The sequence below is a fragment of the Fukomys damarensis genome, unplaced genomic scaffold (genome assembly GCF_012274545.1).
Source record: "Fukomys damarensis isolate Sample0158 unplaced genomic scaffold, DMR_v1.0_HiC HiC_scaffold_30, whole genome shotgun sequence".
Lineage (NCBI taxonomy): Eukaryota > Metazoa > Chordata > Mammalia > Rodentia > Bathyergidae > Fukomys > Fukomys damarensis.
The window spans coordinates 63,657,930-63,675,579 of NW_022900942.1; positions in this window are offsets into that span (position 1 = coordinate 63,657,930).

Below are 17,650 nucleotides of genomic sequence, written 5' to 3' on the forward strand. Positions count from 1 at the left end.
CAGCTTGAATCCCAGTAGCCAGAGAAAATGGACTGTCCAGGCTGCTGCAGCCTAGAATGTGATTCAGCTTCAATTATTTCTAGGCATGAGGTTGATGATCAAATTCAGGTTTGGAAAGAGAAAATTGACCAGCCACTGGGACCAGAGCTCTTCCTTTGATGAATCAGCTAGGGAAGAAAGGCAGGAAAGAGTCTCAGAGGGTTAAGGATGGGAGGAGAGGACTTGGGGTCAGCTCAAGCCATCACTGGAACCAGTGGATAAAGAGCCCCACCCAAGTTCTCTGATGGGAATCCTACCTTATGGTCATGCAGCCGTGCAGCAAAGCGAGGGACAAGTGAGTCCTCCCAACAAAGCCCAGGAGCTGCTCCTGCATAAGGATGGAATGCTGGGAATAGAGACAAAATTTCTATTGCACGCCCTTTATCAGATGCATATGCTCACCCAAAGACACGTTTATATCTTTATAACAAAAGCATCTACACACTGTCACATTGCTTGCCTGTTTGAATTGGATGTTGTAGTGTAGGTAAACTTCCATTTATGACAAAGAGGTCGAATGGGTGAATGAACCCTTGAGTCAGACTTCCTGGATTAAAGTCTGGGACCTGCCACTGTGCGGCTCAGTCAAGGAACATAACTTCTCTATTTCCTCAGTTTCTGCCTCTACAAAAGAAAGGTCCCGTCTCTTTCGTGACAGATTAAGAAATTTGGATAAATTAATATACATAAAGTACTTGGAATAGTACCTGACATGTGGTAATTGCTCTAAAAATAACTGTGATTGGTAAATATTCTTGTCCAGGCGTACATCCTTAGGTATTTCCTCTGACAATTTTCTCAAAATAAACACTTAAAAGTGTAGTGGCTAGGTCAGAGGATGAATACAGTTTAAGGGTCCTCATTATGACACATGTCAGATCACTGCTTTCCTTTTCTTAAAGAAATGGTCTCATGGTCTGGTCAGAAAAATAGGGCATGTTCTCACACTTTCCTTGGTTTCCAGTAGGACCTAGTCACCAGTACCTCCAGGACATTACCTCCTTCCACTCCGTCTTCATTTCCTGAGAGTCCCCCTGCCTGGAAAGTCACCATTTTCCCCATGCCTATGTGTCCTGCTCGTCACATCTCTGCGAAATGCCCTGCTCTAAGATGACCTTCCCCTTTCACTTTCTAGGTTGCCAGATCCAAGCTCTGACCCTTCCTCTACTCGTTTGTCTCATTAGTGCTCAGAACTCCTGACGTAAGACATCATGTCATATTTATTTTCTATATCCTTCTCTAGAATGAATTGGTAATCTAGTCCATACTGCCAAATTCCACTCCTGGACACCTGTACCTGTGCATACTTCAGAGATACAGTATCTGCATGCCTCTCCCTGTATCACATATTTTGCCAATATTTTAAATCCTTGCCAGTCTCCTATATGTGACTCTTTTGGGGACAGCACTTCTGGCAGTAGTCACCTCACTCCTCATAAAAGTTTCCAGCCACAGAGTCCTCCCACCCACTAAATCCCAAGCCCTATGGTGAGGAAGTTAGTCTTCCTTTAAACTGAGCCACATTGTGCCCATTAAACCTCCCTGAGAATTCCCAGACCAAGTCAATTTGTCTCTGTGCCACCATTTTGGCCTGGATGTGCTCAGGGGTGCAATTATTTCCTATGGAGAATTCTTGATGTGCAGGTTAAAGAGAGGTAGAGAAGCAAAAGGAAGAAAGTGGGATCTCAGGAACTTTGTAGTCAAACGGAGGGGCTCTGGCCTGCTGATGCTCATAGATCATGGGAGACTTAACACCAGTGCTTCGGAAGAGAAAGAGCAGCCAGTCTGGGAGTGCTGAAACCAAACAACCGCAGTCCCCACCCCAATGAGCCACAGGCCACAGCTAGAGCCACAGTAGTGGCACAAGCAACAAGAGGGAAAAGCATGATGAAGGCCCATTTTTCACTATCCCTCCCCACCCCTAATCTCTTTCAAGCACGTCTACATTAGGCAGAACTTCCCCAGAGCCAGTAGTGACAGTACTCACAAAACAGTTGGCAAGGCCCAGTTTCAATGTCAAGGAGCTCGATGCCAGCTCGGGAAAGTGTCTTTCCTGCACTGCCACCCTGGTGGTGACGTTTGACGTTCCTTGGTGCCCACCATAGACATTTCCATGTCGCTACATTTCAAGCTGTTTCTTGGTGTGTCTGAAGGGCTGGATTTCCTGGGAACCGGGGACTTTTGTTTATCTTCATTGTTTTTCAAGAAATTTGTATGTTCAACAGGCATTTAATAAATGGAAAACAGTGCTGGCCCCTACAACAGGCGATTTCATGACCATGATGGATGCCACATCTGTATCATCCACATCTGTATCACCTCACAAGCAAGCTATAGATGGAACTAGAGAAGGCTCAGAAAAAGACAGTGAAACAGCCAGATGGGAAGAAGAGCGCTGCCCTGTTAGTGCAGACTGAGAAGATCCACGCCCCAGCGGGCAGCCACGGACCAACAACAGGATGAGAACTTCAGGTATCCTGGAGTTTGCGATAGAAACAGGATGATGCTGGGGGAGTGTAGGGTAGAAGTAAATTTTAGAAAAAATAAAAGAGTCTGTCTTTGCATAAGGGGTAATAAGCCTGGTATTTAAAATCCCAAAACAATGATAGAAGCTGAATTCCAAATCATACAGTAAGTTCAACACACAGACACACACACACACACGCACATCTGTATTTATCCACACATAAATATTGTACAAGAGGAATCCAAGTTGCTTGGATAAAGCTAATTTCACAGGACAGCCTCATGCAAATCCAAAGATCTTTCACAAGATGTCTTCATTTTGTTATAAGGAGCAGAATATCAGGCAGATGTAGGTACAAAACATAGGTGAAAATGATTTTCTCCTATCTTAATCCTTGGGTGGACATGGTATTGTTGTCAAATGCTTTGGACGTACAAGACTTAGTATAGAAAATTACAAAAGTGAATTTCCAGTTTTCATGGAATATATAATCATTTAAAAATGACATATAAACTATATAAATATGCATTCTATGTAAATAATAAACACATATACACAAAGTCTGCCCCAAAAAATGTATGCACACTTCAGGAAAAGGAAAATAGTATGAGATTTTTTATACAGATAGTGTTACCCTCCTATGGATGACCCTAGAGGATGTCGTGTATCACAGAAAAAACAACATTACCAGCCCTTAGAGAAGAAATTGAAAATTCATGTGTAAGCATCTCAATGACCAAGGTTACCCAAGCAGCAGTTCACCATACTAATAAGTATCTGGAAGCTCATGGCCACCACTTTGAGCAGCTGTAGAGGCCAAAGGTCACTTGTATTAATCTCATAATATCTCAGTAAATATTAAAAAGTTTATACAAGTTTTTCCTTTCCTGAAATATGTATATGTATTTTTGGTGCACTCTGTATTTATCATTTAATACTATTGTACATGATAAATGCTACACAATAAGGTCATAAAGTCTAGTGATATTCAGAGAGTGACTAGTAACACCAAGTAGAAAATACTTGGTATCATTTGAGAGGTATCATCATTTGAGCTGGGTCTTAACAACTGAGCTTAATTACAGATGGAGATGAAATATTTCACCCCCAAATAACTACACTACAAGCATGAGGATAGGGAGTCTGGACAGATGTTTAGGAGTAGTGAAGGATCCTGATTGCCTGGAGCTGAAGGTTCTTTGAGGATTAATCTTAGTCTACAACATTAAGACACCACATTTATATCTATTGGTAGTGCCATAAGCAGTTTAGACCTTAACGCTTTGTGCAAGACGTCAGTGTGATGAGACTGATACAAGCAAATGAAAGATACCACAGTGTAGGGATGTTAGTCTAGGGCAGTGAGGGAGTCTCTTGTTTTAAATGTTATTACTGAAAGGAACTCATGAAGTCTCTAATAGTTTAATCTACTTATTTTAAAATTTAAAATCTAGGTCTTAAAGGATACAATGATTCACCCATGTACAACCAACTAATAAAGTTGCATCGGGTCTAGAACTAAACGATGGTTCAGATTCTGAAAAGGATATATCAAGGGTTCAAGAGGAGGCAAAGGGAAGAAGGTCCATGAGTGAAGAAGAATTTGGCTTGCCAATGAACATGGGGTTTGACGGGGAGATGTGAAAAGCGATCTGAATGTCCCCAGCCCTCCTCCTCGGTCCCTGGGTTTCTATTAACCTGAGACCCCTTGCCTCTGGCCTTCATGAGTGTGCTCCTCTCAGACCACCTGCCATGAGACCCCTCAGCAATCCAAATCTTTTGCAATTCAAATGACCCTTCAGTTTCCTCCCACTTCTGCTTCCTCCAACTACTTTTCTACTGCTGTTACCATTACAAAAAACTTAGCATCTTGAACAACACCCACCTTTTTAGTTCTTAGCTCTTTAGATCATGGCAGGGTCCTCTGAGATCTCAGGTGGCACAGAGATGAAGCCAAGGCATCACCACACTCAGTCATCACCTGAAAAGCATGGAGAGTCCTCTTTCCAAGCCCATTCTTGTTACTGGCAGTACTCTCTTATCCCTTGTAGTTGCAGGACCAATGTCAGTGTTGCGTGACTGTCAGCCAAGGGCTCCTCTGTGTCCTTTCTGCTCCATTCCTTTCACCTTCAGGCCCATCTTTTGTGTACTGAATTTTCGTCTCTGACCTCTAGACGAGGGGTAAAGTAAGGTCAGCCCATCTGGGTGATTGCAATAACTCAGGTCAAGTGTGCCAGATAACATCACCTGGTGACAGAAGTGAAGGCCACCATCCCGCCAGTCCTGGGGAATAGACAGGTGTGCACACCAGGGAACAGGAAGTCTTGGGGTATCTTAGGGTTCTGCCTACTACACTCTTTCCACTTAGGATCGCTGCTTTTCTCTCTGATTTCAGGAACATGATTTAAGTCAATCTAGACTACAGTGCGAGTAACAACTTTTGTTGATAATCTTGGTCTTCTGTGATAACTCCTCCTTACCTGAAAACAATTCCTAGTGGAATTTCAGGCAGTGATTTGGAGACATTTGAAGATAGGTAGACTGGTAGGTAGTGCTTATGGCAAAGCCATGAGTGAAGGCAGGCGCCACTGTTCACATCTGCTTTTCCTCCTGAGCAGGAGGATTCTTACATCTGAACAAAGAAAACACACAGGAGCATGCTTCCTGGGTGAGAATAAATAAGTCACATCCCCCCCACCTCTTCTCCATCCTCAGAGGCCCACCCTGCTGTCTTCTCCTCAGCATCCTCTTCAGTAATCAGGAAGTTATAAAAAAAATTAAGCCAGTTACAATCCAATTCTCATGCAAAAAAGAAACCAACCAATCAGGCACTGCGACACTCAGCACTCTACATAGCAAGAGGGCCCTCAAGTTGCCAGCTACTCTATATTCAGCCTTCCTTCTTCCAGCAATTATTTCTATAATTAGGACTGGCACATTGTGCCTAATTAGTTATTTCTGGGGCATATGGGCATGAAATGTATGTGTTCCTTAGTCACCCTACTTTACTGTTAAATTGCCTGTAGAGATTTTTCAAAAAATGAATAATTAAGCTTATTTCTTTGTCTCTTGTTTTCCAATTCCCTTAGATTCTATTCAGGTGATATAATTATGCTGTATCCATGGCAACATTCATTATCTACATCTATAGGTGAAATCTTTCGGGGCTGCTGGGAAAATGTTTTTTTCTTTATATCTGGTTTTAACTTGTAGGCCATGAGGGCTAGAGCAGCTGAAAGTCACTGGTGCTGTTGTGATTTACTCCTTAGTTGGCATGGCATGCGGATGTTCACATCCAATTTCCAGCTAATTGTAATTCCCCGATCTCTTTTTTCCTTGAAGTTTGACAGAGAAATATATGTCCGTCTACCTCACACTTTTAGTCTAATGAATTACTCAATTATAATGAATTCCCTGGACTTTGTGACCCTACTGAAATGGTTATGATATTTTTAGAAACCTTGTCTAAATAAGAGTTTAAAATTTAAATAATGAATACCATAAAACCCTTCAAAAGAGATTAACCGCAATGCATCAGTGAATTTAACCAAAAGTACCCTGATATTTTATGATGCTAATCTTATAGGTGTAAGCACTATGTCCTTTTTTTTTTTAAGCAACTTTCCTGGCTGTAATGGCTGCACTGTTGATGAGTAAATATTGCAAAAGTTTTGAAGTAAGAAAACATGGCATTGAACAGAATTCTTTCATTTGCCAGCTGAGATGCATGGCCAAGTTGCTGAATGTGTTAGGCAGCTTTCCCATCACTGGGATACACTAGGTCGCACTCACAACATAAAGGAGGGGTGGGGTTAGTTTGGCTCACAGTTTCAGCAGGTTCAGTCCACGGTTGGCTGGCTCCAAGGCAGAGACATTATGGCAGAAGGGCATGTGGGGCAAAGCTGTTTATTTTGTAGCAGCCTGTAAGCAGAGCATGGCCCAGGACAAGGGGCCAGGGACCAGATATAGGCTCCAAGGTCACATCCCTGCCATCTAACCAGACACACTCAGAAATGTGCTTTACTAATCCCCCTAGATAGAGCCAAAGCCAATTAAGGTAGCAATCCACCTTAGCTGTCACACTGAAATTTTTTTGTCTTTTTTTTAAAGGTCAAATAATAATATAATACAAGATTCTTATAGGGTTGAAAATAATGAAATTCACTAATAGTAAGTAATCCGTAGGTGATTCCACCATCATTACCCCTAGAAGTCTTCTGGAGTAGGCAGATTTTGAGGCTGTGCCCTAGAATTTCTGAATCAGAAGATCTGTCAGCATATCAGAAGATCCTTGGGTCATTTGTATTATTAACATCTGGTGCTACATTTAACAAACTTTTGGAACTCAAATATTTTATTCCAGCCAATTTCACATTCCCATAGGTTATTTTGTAGTGATTTGAAACTGTATACTTTCAAATTGTTTATATGTGTTGAAATAGTCCAAGGGAGAAAATTCCCCTCTTTTCCACCCCCAGTCTGACAGAAAAAAATAAAATAATATAATATATCTGGAGATGGCTTAAAGATCCCAAACTCAAACCCTTTTGAAGAAAAATGTGGTTGATCCATCATCTAACTTTTCTTACTTCTCATAATAAACACCTTCTAGATCACAAGATTTTGACTTACTACAAGTAGGTGGGAGCTTGCTTTATTTATTTACTTATTTATTTATCATTTATTTTTTCATTGAGCGCACCACAAGCCTGCGTTGAACTAGTCATTATTTAGCAACCAGTTCCCTAGGTACCTATGCTAGAAAGGTGACAGACAAAGTAACTAATACAGATAGGGCAAAAAACTTAGGCTGTACATATGAAGTCAACAGTTCAGTGGAATGATTCGCACTTGGGCTCTGGGTCAGGCTTGAAGGTTGGTTCTGGCAGTGGGCAGGTATTTAACTGCTTCATCCTGACCACCTGAGCCTTGGTTTGTTCATCTGGGAAAGGAGCCTGATAAACATGTTATAAAGTTGAGTAAAATAAGGGGGCCATGTAAAGACTTAACACTAGGCAAGGTTCCTCATGCCCAATAAACTCGGATAACATCACTGACCTTATGATTTTGCGCTGGTTAATGAATGCAACAGTTCACGGGGAAGAGAACATTTCCACTAAAAGGAGACAGAAACGAAGGCGTTCACAGAAAGAAGTTGCTACAGGAAATGTAAGAAGAGAAAAGGCACAAAGATAACAGCAGGGTATCACGAGTTAGGAGACACAGGAAGCGGGAGGACTCAAGAACAAGGAAGCAGAGGGAGCTGTTAGCTGCCGGAAACTGGAAGAGGTGCAGGACGGTAGGGCAGGCGGAGTTCTCTGCGGAGGGACTGCTGCTCGCTGCGTCTCTGACCGGCAGGCATCCTACAGCTAGTCCTGCGCATTCCGGGAAAGCTGCAGACAGGATCCAACTGCTGCTCCTGGATTCCAAAGAGCGGCTTCTGGAGAGAACTTCCACTGCCTACTACTCACTGTGACAGGACGCGGCAGGAAGCTGGAGGGGAAGAATGAATCTCTTCTCCCCGCTGTTTTCCCGTCTCCCACCACCTTTCCTAATTTAGAGCAGATCACAGGAAGCCTCTGGCAAGGAGAGCCACAGCTCACAGGGTGGCAGCATAAAACATGAGGCTGGGAGCTGAGGGACAGCAGCTCTTCAAGAGCCCCTCCAGGCTGCAGTCTGATACGGAGCAGGAAAGGCCAGAGAGGCCCTGCACCCCCGGGGCCTGGGAATCCGAGAGGCAGCAATTACTTGTATCTCACAAGCTGTAGATGCCATGGTGGAGGAGATAGTCTGTGCCTCTCTCTCTCTCTGCCTTGAGGAAGAAAGATATTAAGGGTTTTCTCAGTGGAATTTCTTGGTTCTCCTCTATTACTTCTTCCCCTCCTCTGTTACAAAATAATAAACATAGGAAGTGAGGAGCTGGGAAGTTGAGCATCAGTGCTCTCGGCTCCCATGGTCCTGGCGATACATGATGTGAAGAAAGAAAACACCGTGACTGTTTCTTAAAAAAAACAAAACAAAACATTACAGTAGAACACACATTGCCACTGACGCCCTTCAAAATACCCATCCCCTTGCTTCACACACACTCGTCCCGTCTTTCTTGCCATTTTCTGAAGCAGAGCCGGAAGTCCTCTTTTTGTGCCGTCATGGCTGCCTAGAAGTGTTCGATCAATTCAGGAGGTTTCCTTCTCGTGGTCAGTTTCACTGTGAGGAAGGGCCAGAAGTCGCAGGGGTGCCAGATCCGGTGACTAAGGTGACTAGGGACACGCTGTGATGGTTTTATTTGACAAAAATTCCCAGAGATAGAAACTGCTGCAGGAAGTGGCAACAATCATGCGGTGGACATGGTCAAAGTGAGAGGGAGCGGTGTGAAGGGATTCATGGTAATACGGCTTTTACCGTAACGGTTACTTTTTATAACTTAAACATTCACCGTATGTGCTACTCAGACCTCGAAGATGCTCCTCCAAAGCAGAGGAAGGAACCACCATGAAGCCAACCACAACAAAACAGTGCTTCTTGTCCGTTTTTGTCTGCGCTTTGGCTCTGAATGCTTAGGCTTTTTGGAATCTTTGTGTGAATAATGGGGATCTTGGTCGACCTGCAGTGAACATAACCTAAGCAAAACGAAGGACACCAAAGGGGATGCACCACTTCCCCCTTTGCCGATAGCCCTGCCCTGCAGCCAGGAGAGAGCTCCCTAGAAGCACGTTACTGAATTGGGACAGACAAGACCTACCAAATGCTTAACTGAACAGGAAGACACTCGTAGCTCATAGATGAAACTCAGCCAGCAGCACGAAATTACTTTTTACTTTCCGAAAAAAAGAGCTCCCAAGCAGGAAGTACCCTGGAAAAGAATCTAAAAAGATACAAAGAAGCACCAAGAAAACACTTGGGGCGCGGTCTCAAGGGTGGAGACAGTGAAGATCCCCAGTGGGGCTGTACCTCACCATTGTACGTGAAAGCCACTCCTCTCCTTGTTTACGCGTGCCAAGGGTGTCACACTCAAGGTGATGGTCCTTGTACCCATTGAAGTACACACACCTATGAGGGTGTGGACCTAGCACCACACCCTGTGCCTTAGGTTGTTCTTCGTGTTAAAGGGGGTGAAGGCTCCGGTATGCACACGTGAAGGTTAAAAAAACCAAACAAAACAGAAGAAGGGCCACTCACCCTATATGCATACCGAGCCCAATTGCTTCACTTGAAGAGAAAGTGACACTGCGCACACATCCTTTGTGCAGACTGTGGCATTTGCTAATGAGATCCGTTTTGCTGCCTATTAAGAAGTATTCTTCTTTGCCAATTAGCTACCGCTGTGAATAAGTACTGCAGTCTCCATAGTGACAGAAATGGTCAGTCTTTCAAAGGGACCAATATCTTCAACTAAATAAAACCAGTTGAATACAAATTTATTAAATAAAAGCTCCAAATGAAATAGGCGTATTCGAAAGTCTCGAGACAGAAAGAGTAGCAAGTCTTTGCTCAGAAGCAATCCTACTTAAATTTCCTATTGACTCCTACTGAATCCAGGTTCGTACTGAAAGCGCTATTTCCTCATTGAGATTCTTTCCTTTAATTGATCTGAGGCCTCCAATTTTTCTTTTGTTTTGAGCAAACTACAGAATCAGTCTTGTGGAAATATGAAACTAGGCAATATCATGAGAGGTTATAGGAAGCAACCTGCAAAAATCGATATTTGTAGCATTTTCATTTATGATCCCAATGGACCCAACACATAATTCTTAAACTCTCATATTTTGGACTGGTGTCCCCTTGGTCCCCAGCTTATGGTACTATTAGGAAGTGGTGAAACATTTAAGAAGTGGGGCCTGGTATGAGGTCTTCCAGTCACTGGGAATGATCTCCTAGAAGGAAATATTGGGGCTCTCAACTGCTTTGTCTTCCTCTCCACTTCACGTCCTAGGAGGATGTGAATGACTTTCCACTTTCCCGCATTCCATACCATGATATGCTACTCACCTCAGGCCAGCCAGCCATGTACCGAACTCTCTTAAACCGTGAGCCAAAGTAAACCTTTTTCTAAACATCTTATCTGTTTAGATGTGGGTTGCTATAGTAACAGAAAGCTAACACAATACAAGAATGAAAACTAAATTCTTCACATAATTTTAAACTACTTCAACTGTCGTAGATCTGAAATATTTCAGGAAAATCATTCTGGAGAAATATTTCCTTCCCACTCAGGAGTTTCTCACACTCTTTCCACAGGAGTCCCTTAACAAAAGGCAACAACTCTCATGTTCAAAGTGCATGTTCTGCTGAGTTTGGAACGAGCTCATGCTTTGAAGTTTAGTCATGTCGCACACCTGTGCCATGGGCAACTATCACGACTGGAAGGAAGAGAAGAAAAGCAGTTGTGCTTTTTGGACATAGAAGCGTCCATCAGATTTGAGATTCTGGTGTACATTCTGAGCTACGTAATTACTCCTCTGATGATATAGGTTTTTAAGAGTGCCCTTAATAGTCGTGCAGCTACGGCTTTCCACCACGCCTTCGCCGCAGAGGTAGGTAGCTATGCACAGCTCTGTGCTGCCCACCTTCTCATTTAAAAATAAACCTCTAAAGAACTGGGATGCAAAAGCATTACCTTCACATTTCATTAATAATTTCAACTTTTAAAAAAAGCAAAAGAAACATGAAATCACCCACATAGAATGTGTTATGTTCTTTAGTTCCTGTTATATTTATAAAAATGGATCTTAGTTTAGAAAGGAAAGATTTAGATGATCAAAGGAGTACTAATTTTTAAAAGACAAGTTAATTTTTATTCAGAAATTTCTGGAATATGAATATTTTAAAAGACAATCAGACTGGAAAAAATTTCCCAACATATATATTTTCATGCTCAGTATGATCTAATGAATTTACTGTAATTTTATAATTGATATTATAATGAAAAAAATTTAATTTATTATTGCAATATATTGTTCTCATTTATTTTATTAATAACATTTTTATTTGAAACTATGTTCCATACAAAGAGTAAATGTGAGTAAGCATAAATATAAAACATGAAGAGTTAAATCAGAATAATTTCTCAAGAGAGAACAGGAAGTGTAAAGAGTAATAATAAGCATTTCCATGGAAATGCTACCCTGATTGGTCCTCGGCCTTTTTAATTTTTCTTAGGCTCTATTCCCCCACTGATTTTATGATTGAACTGTGAGGGAAAATACTGCAGTAAAAGGTATTCAAATACACTATTCCGGACATTATATAATGAATATTTGCCTCCGTGAGGATGTTGCTCATAAGGCATGTGCCTCTAGCTCCCAAGGTTCTACATCGATTTTCAGCACCAACAGGAAAGACTTCATAATTGTGGTTGGAGTTTCTTTAAAACCACCCCAACCTTGTCCAAAGCTTGAAAGGCCCTAGGACAGGCTGAAAACATTAATAGGTGGATCTTAAAGTCAGATAGAGTCAGAAGGATGGTTGCTCAGGAGGTCTCTATTTCATTCAGAGGCTGTTTAGCTGAATGAGGATGTCAGGGAAAAACAACCCTCCTGCAAGTTGAAGGCAGCCAGACTCCCAGGTAGATGCACGTGTTATTGGCAATGGCTGACATGTTCAAGGGGCCACAAAGCAGTGCACAGACATTCTGAGATCCCCTCCATGTGCCTGAGCCAGGCCCGGCATTTCTGGGGGGTCCAAGCATGTATAAAATGCAGTTTTATAGATGAATTCCACATGCGATGCTCTTGTTTAGTTTTGTAAACCATGTTTCTCTGAAGGTGAAATTCACATAAATTTTCTATTGCACCTGCTCCAAAGCTACCTATTAATACTAAGTCAACAGGAAAGCACAAAGCAGAGTGAAACATCAATAGAAAGAGGCAGGTTAAGAGTGAATGAGCAACCATTTGGTAAAATTTCAATCTCGAGAAATCAGAGAAATTTCTATTTTAACACAACTGCAATGTTTCAGCTTGCCTTCTGTTGTTATAACAAAATGCTTCAGTCTTGGTGATTAAAAAAAAGGAGATTTATCTTGGCTTACTGGTGGGGATGAAAAGAGCCAAGATCAGGCACCCAGGTCTACTACTTCACCTCATGGTACAAAAGTGAAACAAAGACTCTCAGAAGAGACACATGCATGAAATGGTGATGCCAAGCTTGGCTTAGAACTTTTCTCAAAGTCACCAGGCAGATGAGCAAACCAAACTCTAAAGAGTAATAAACCTAAGTAAGGGTGTTGGCACACATAATTAGGTTCATCTCTGGCAAAACACAGGCAGAAGAGAGGCCACCTTGTGGGGAGGCAGGAAGAGAACACCTTGCTCGAACTGATTATTAAAGGCACAGAATCCTAGAGCAGTTCAATATGGTGGAGAGTCCCTGACACAAGGAAAGCCTTCCCATGCTGGAAATCAGAAAATGATACTCCCAAGTATAGTGCTTTGACATTCCAAGCATTTTGAATTGTAAGAAATGAAGCCCTAAAAGTACGGTCTCTCTAACATTCCTTTGTCTCCCATCTCCTGCTTCCTGAACTCCAAGCTCAGACAGGAGCTCTTTTATCTGATTGAAAGAAATTCTTTGAAAAGAAATGCAGTTGTCTTGGATTCTCTCTCTCTCTCTCTCTCTCTCTCTCTCTCTCTCTCTTTCTCTTCACATTAACCAGGGAAAATTAATCACAGAGAAGTTATTCTGAAGGAAATCTGAGAGGCTTTATTTGCATAACAAGACAATCTGCCAACTTCCATTCTCCCCTTCCTGTAACTTGTCTCCTCCACCTTCCCCAGAGCTCAGAGAATATTTGCTCCAGGCTATTGTCTGATACATCTATTGCCTATGTATTTCCCCTAAGAGTTATTCCTTCCTCCTGTATGCAGCTGGACTTATGTGTGTGAATCTCACTGGGTTCACTGGAAGTCGCCCTCCTGAAGTGTCCCATGCACAAAATAAACCTGCATGCCTTCTGTCCTGCAAATATGTTGTCAATTTATTTCAGCAACCTGAACCTTCACAGGGGAAGGAAAGTTCCCTTTGCCCTGCACACTTATTGCCAGCTCTTTCCACTCATTTCCACTGGCATCTCATACGGAAGACAGGGACTATGGGGGAAAGAAGAGGGAGGCAGTGTCTCCCACTGCTCCTGGTGGAATCCTGCCTGCCTGGCGAACTCACCCCTATAAGAAGCAAAAACCTCAGCCACTGGAAAAGAGGAAACAAGCTTTTCCTTTTCCGGGTCCCAGGCAAGGATTTTACTACCTCTGAGAGAGAGGGGTAGAAGCAAACCCTCCTACTTCTGGAAGGAGTCAGAAGCTCTCTTGGTTCCAGGATTCTGTACCTACAAAATGAGAAGTATACTGGAAATAACTATCACAACAGAAAAACCCAAATTTAGCTCACTGATCGGCTCAACTTCCCACATCTAGCAGGGCAAAAAGGGTATGCCCATTTCCGCTAGTCTTCTGTATAGTTTGCCTAGCATACAATAAAAAATTACAAGAAAAAAAAAGAGAAACAAAGCCATTGTGAACAGAAAAACAGTAAATTATGGTCCCTATTATTCAGGCATTACAACTGGTATTTCAAATACAGGAATAGCTCTATGATATAAACTTTATTTTAGAAAAGAATTCAGACACATCTCTTTTTTTTTGTTTTGTTTTGTTTTTGGTACCGGGGATTGAACTTGGGTCCATGCACTTGCAAGGCAGGCCACCGAACCGTTGAGCTAAATCCCCGGCCCCACATCTCTTTATACTCATGTAAATAAGTGGAATATATTGCTGGAAGTGTTGTACCAGAAATAGTGCTTGTCCCCAGGCGGTAAGGCAGTATTTTTTAACGCACTTTTCCTTCTATCATTATATTGCATATTTAAGTATTAAAGTATTGTAGTCAGACATTTTTATGTAATAATAAAAATTTCCCTGTAGTAAAAACACTTATGGCAATAGAAGAAACTTTTTAATATTCTGTTGTCTAGAAGGAGACTGTTTAGCTACCAGAATTCATACACATTACAGACTTCTCAGTGAAAAAGAGACTGTGAGCTAGGCAGCAAAGTTTTTAATTGCCCTGCAACAAGACTGGATACAAAAGCAAAAACCCAAAATACAATTCTTAATCATTTAAGTAACTGTAGTATGGGCCTCATAAACCTTTTTGGTTTAGCATTTACTAAGTGATATGAGCTATGCATAGATTAGCTTATTAAATATTCATAACTTCATAAAATGAACACTCATAGGACCCCTATTTTACCAACAAGAAACCTGACATTGGTGAGCACATTTAAAGCATCAACGGTCATCAAACCTAATTAATGTTTCATAATGACAATGATAACTGTTAACAAACATCGCTACCATTTACTGACCATTGACCAAATTCTAGACTGTGGCCTTATGTGTCTGAAATATGGCTTCAGAATACCTCTGTAACTGAAGTTCAGAGTCCCATCAGGTAGTGCAGCTGGTAATGGAGGGAGTCCAGATTCAGAGAGCTGCCACCCTTCAAAGTACAAACCTTTACCCCTATTCATTACAGACAGTGACACCAAAGGTCCTGAACTCCCAATATCCCAAGCCCCTTACTCAATATATCCTGAGGTGTTTCATGAGATATTCTCGATCTTTGCTATGCCTTCAGATTCTACTTCAGTGTCTTCCTTGCTCTCCCGGTTTCCATGCGTTTCCAGTGGGCTTACTTTTCATACTTTTCTGATGCCCGCTTCTGCCTTGTTGGGACTCCCAGATTTCCCTCTGACTTCTGCCACGTAGCTCCTCTCCTGGGTCCTGCGGAACATCCTGGACAGCTGTCAGATAAGTCGTCTCCACCACGGTTGTACCTCGCTAGTTATGAATGTAAGACCTTACATTATATCTCTCTTGATCAGTAGAGCACTGTAGTCTTTCAGTATTGGTTTGTTTTATTTTGTTTTCAACGTACTAGTGGTTTTCTTCCTTTCCATGTCTTATTTTTATTAAAATTATTATATATTTGGACAGTTTTAGAAAATTGTAGACTTGGTGAAGATTTCCCATCAGCATCACATCCTTCAGTGGAAGAAACCTCTCCCCACCCCCATTTTCCCCTACTGTTTCTAAGTACTATTTTCCTGGAACAGAATTCATTAAAAACAGATTTTCTGAAACAGTCATCTGTTTCTCTTATCTGTCTCTCTGCTTTCCATTTCTTATCTTTTTGTTTTACTTTCTGTGTGATTTCCTCAACTCTTCCTTGTCCGCTCTTGCTCAACTTTTCATTCCTCTTCAGCTCCTGAGAGCTGCTGTTCCCTGAATGTCCCTCACTGTGTTCCAAAGTGCTTCATTTCCAGACAGTTACACCTTCTGTTACCCTTCTGAGAATCTGAGTTATGTGGTTCTTTGGTTTCCATCTGGGTGGTTTCCATGGGTTCTGTCCCTCTTGGTCTATAGATGCTCTGTCCCCAAGAGTATCCTTCTCTCTTGATGATGCTCGAGTGTCCCCTGGGCCCAGGTGGGAGAGGAAGGGCACCTGGGGTCTTATCTGGCAGCTCTATCACTGGCTTTCACTGGGTTCATCTGTGCCCAGTAATTTGGCCCCACTGCCAGCTGTGCCTAAACCTCAAGATGTTTTCCATCCAAGTCTCCAGTTCTGTGGGCAGAGGTGTCTCTCTGCCCCTCCGTTCTGACAACCAACTCTCCAACCTGCACACGGCTCCACTGTCAGAAAGAGCTGTGCGCCTGATTCCTGTCCACTGCCCAGGGTTCCTGCCTCCTGCAACTATCTTCGCCTTTGCATGGACACAAACCCAGTTATACCTTTTACCATCAGGTTCTCAGCTACCAAGGTAAAGGCTCTCTTTTTTCCTGTGGATATCCCTCTACTTCTAAAGGAGAAAGAGACAATAAACACGTCTTCTCACTCAGCCCTGCCCCACTGAAAGTCCTGATGCTTGTTTTGCCTGACTGTCACAGACTATAGGGGACTTCACTGGAAGGTCCCATGAGTACTCCTCAGTTGGAAGGTGTGAGTGACAACAATAAAAAGAACTGTCACTGCTGGCCGTTACTGTGTGCCAGGAACCATCTTGAGAAGTTCGCATTTATTCTTATTTAAGTCCCAAGACAATCCTAGGAGACTGGTGCAATTATTATGCCCTTATTTTGCAGATGAGGAAAATGAGACTCTGAGGTTAGAAATGTATTCAGTATCTTGAGTCCTCCTAAGTGAGCACTCGGTTCCAAAGGCTTTCATTTCAGAGCTTTGTAATCGCAGTAATGTCATGCACTTATCACAATTTAAGGGGATACACACACATCCCCATAACCTAGGAGAAACTGGTTTTTCTCTTAACCTGTGCTGCCTTTCTCTCATCAGAGGTGACCAAAGGCAAACCTTGAAAATCTGTGCCTTATACCATAAGCAGCAGGAGGGCCCCTATTGTGTAACCCTACACTGTGGTGTAACTCAGAGGCAATTTGCTGAGGTAATACTGCTTTTGATCTTTGTTGCATTATTTGCCTTTACTAGAACCACACAACCTCAGAGTTCATAGTGAGGATTTATAAGTAACAAAATCCACTCCCTGGGCCTGGACCTCTGCTTGGCTGGGGACCTGCTCCTGCCCACGGCACAGGCTGGAAGTGGCTGCATGCATGGCCCTCACAAACACGCTGCCTCTCACTTGGAGCCCTGCCTCCGCACAGCCAGCTGCCAAGGGCCAGAAGAGGGGAGCCAAGCCGCCCAGTCCTCCGGCCAAGGCAGGCCTCGAGGGAGCCCAGCTCATAGACCCACATCCGAGGCGGCTGCAGAGAGCCCAGCTGGGCACAGCCAATGTGCATGACTCACAGGACTCAGAGATAAATAAGTGGTTGTTGTTTCGAGCCATTAAGCTTTGAAGTGGGTTGTAATGCAGCATTACTCTGGTAATGGCTGACTGAGTCAAAGGCAGTGTGGTAGCTCTGGGAGGTCAAGTACTAAATACTATGTCTATGGCTTCGAGTGGGGAAATTGAGCTTTCTGGAACAGAGAAAAGGCTTGAGACCAATGCAAGACCCTTCCTCAGGCAGCTCTGTTCCCTCCCAACCTTGATGCCCATGCCAGTGTGGCTGTCTGTGCAGCATGGGAAGAAAAGGATGTGTAGCCAGTACAGCATTCGCTTTCGCCCTTGCCTCT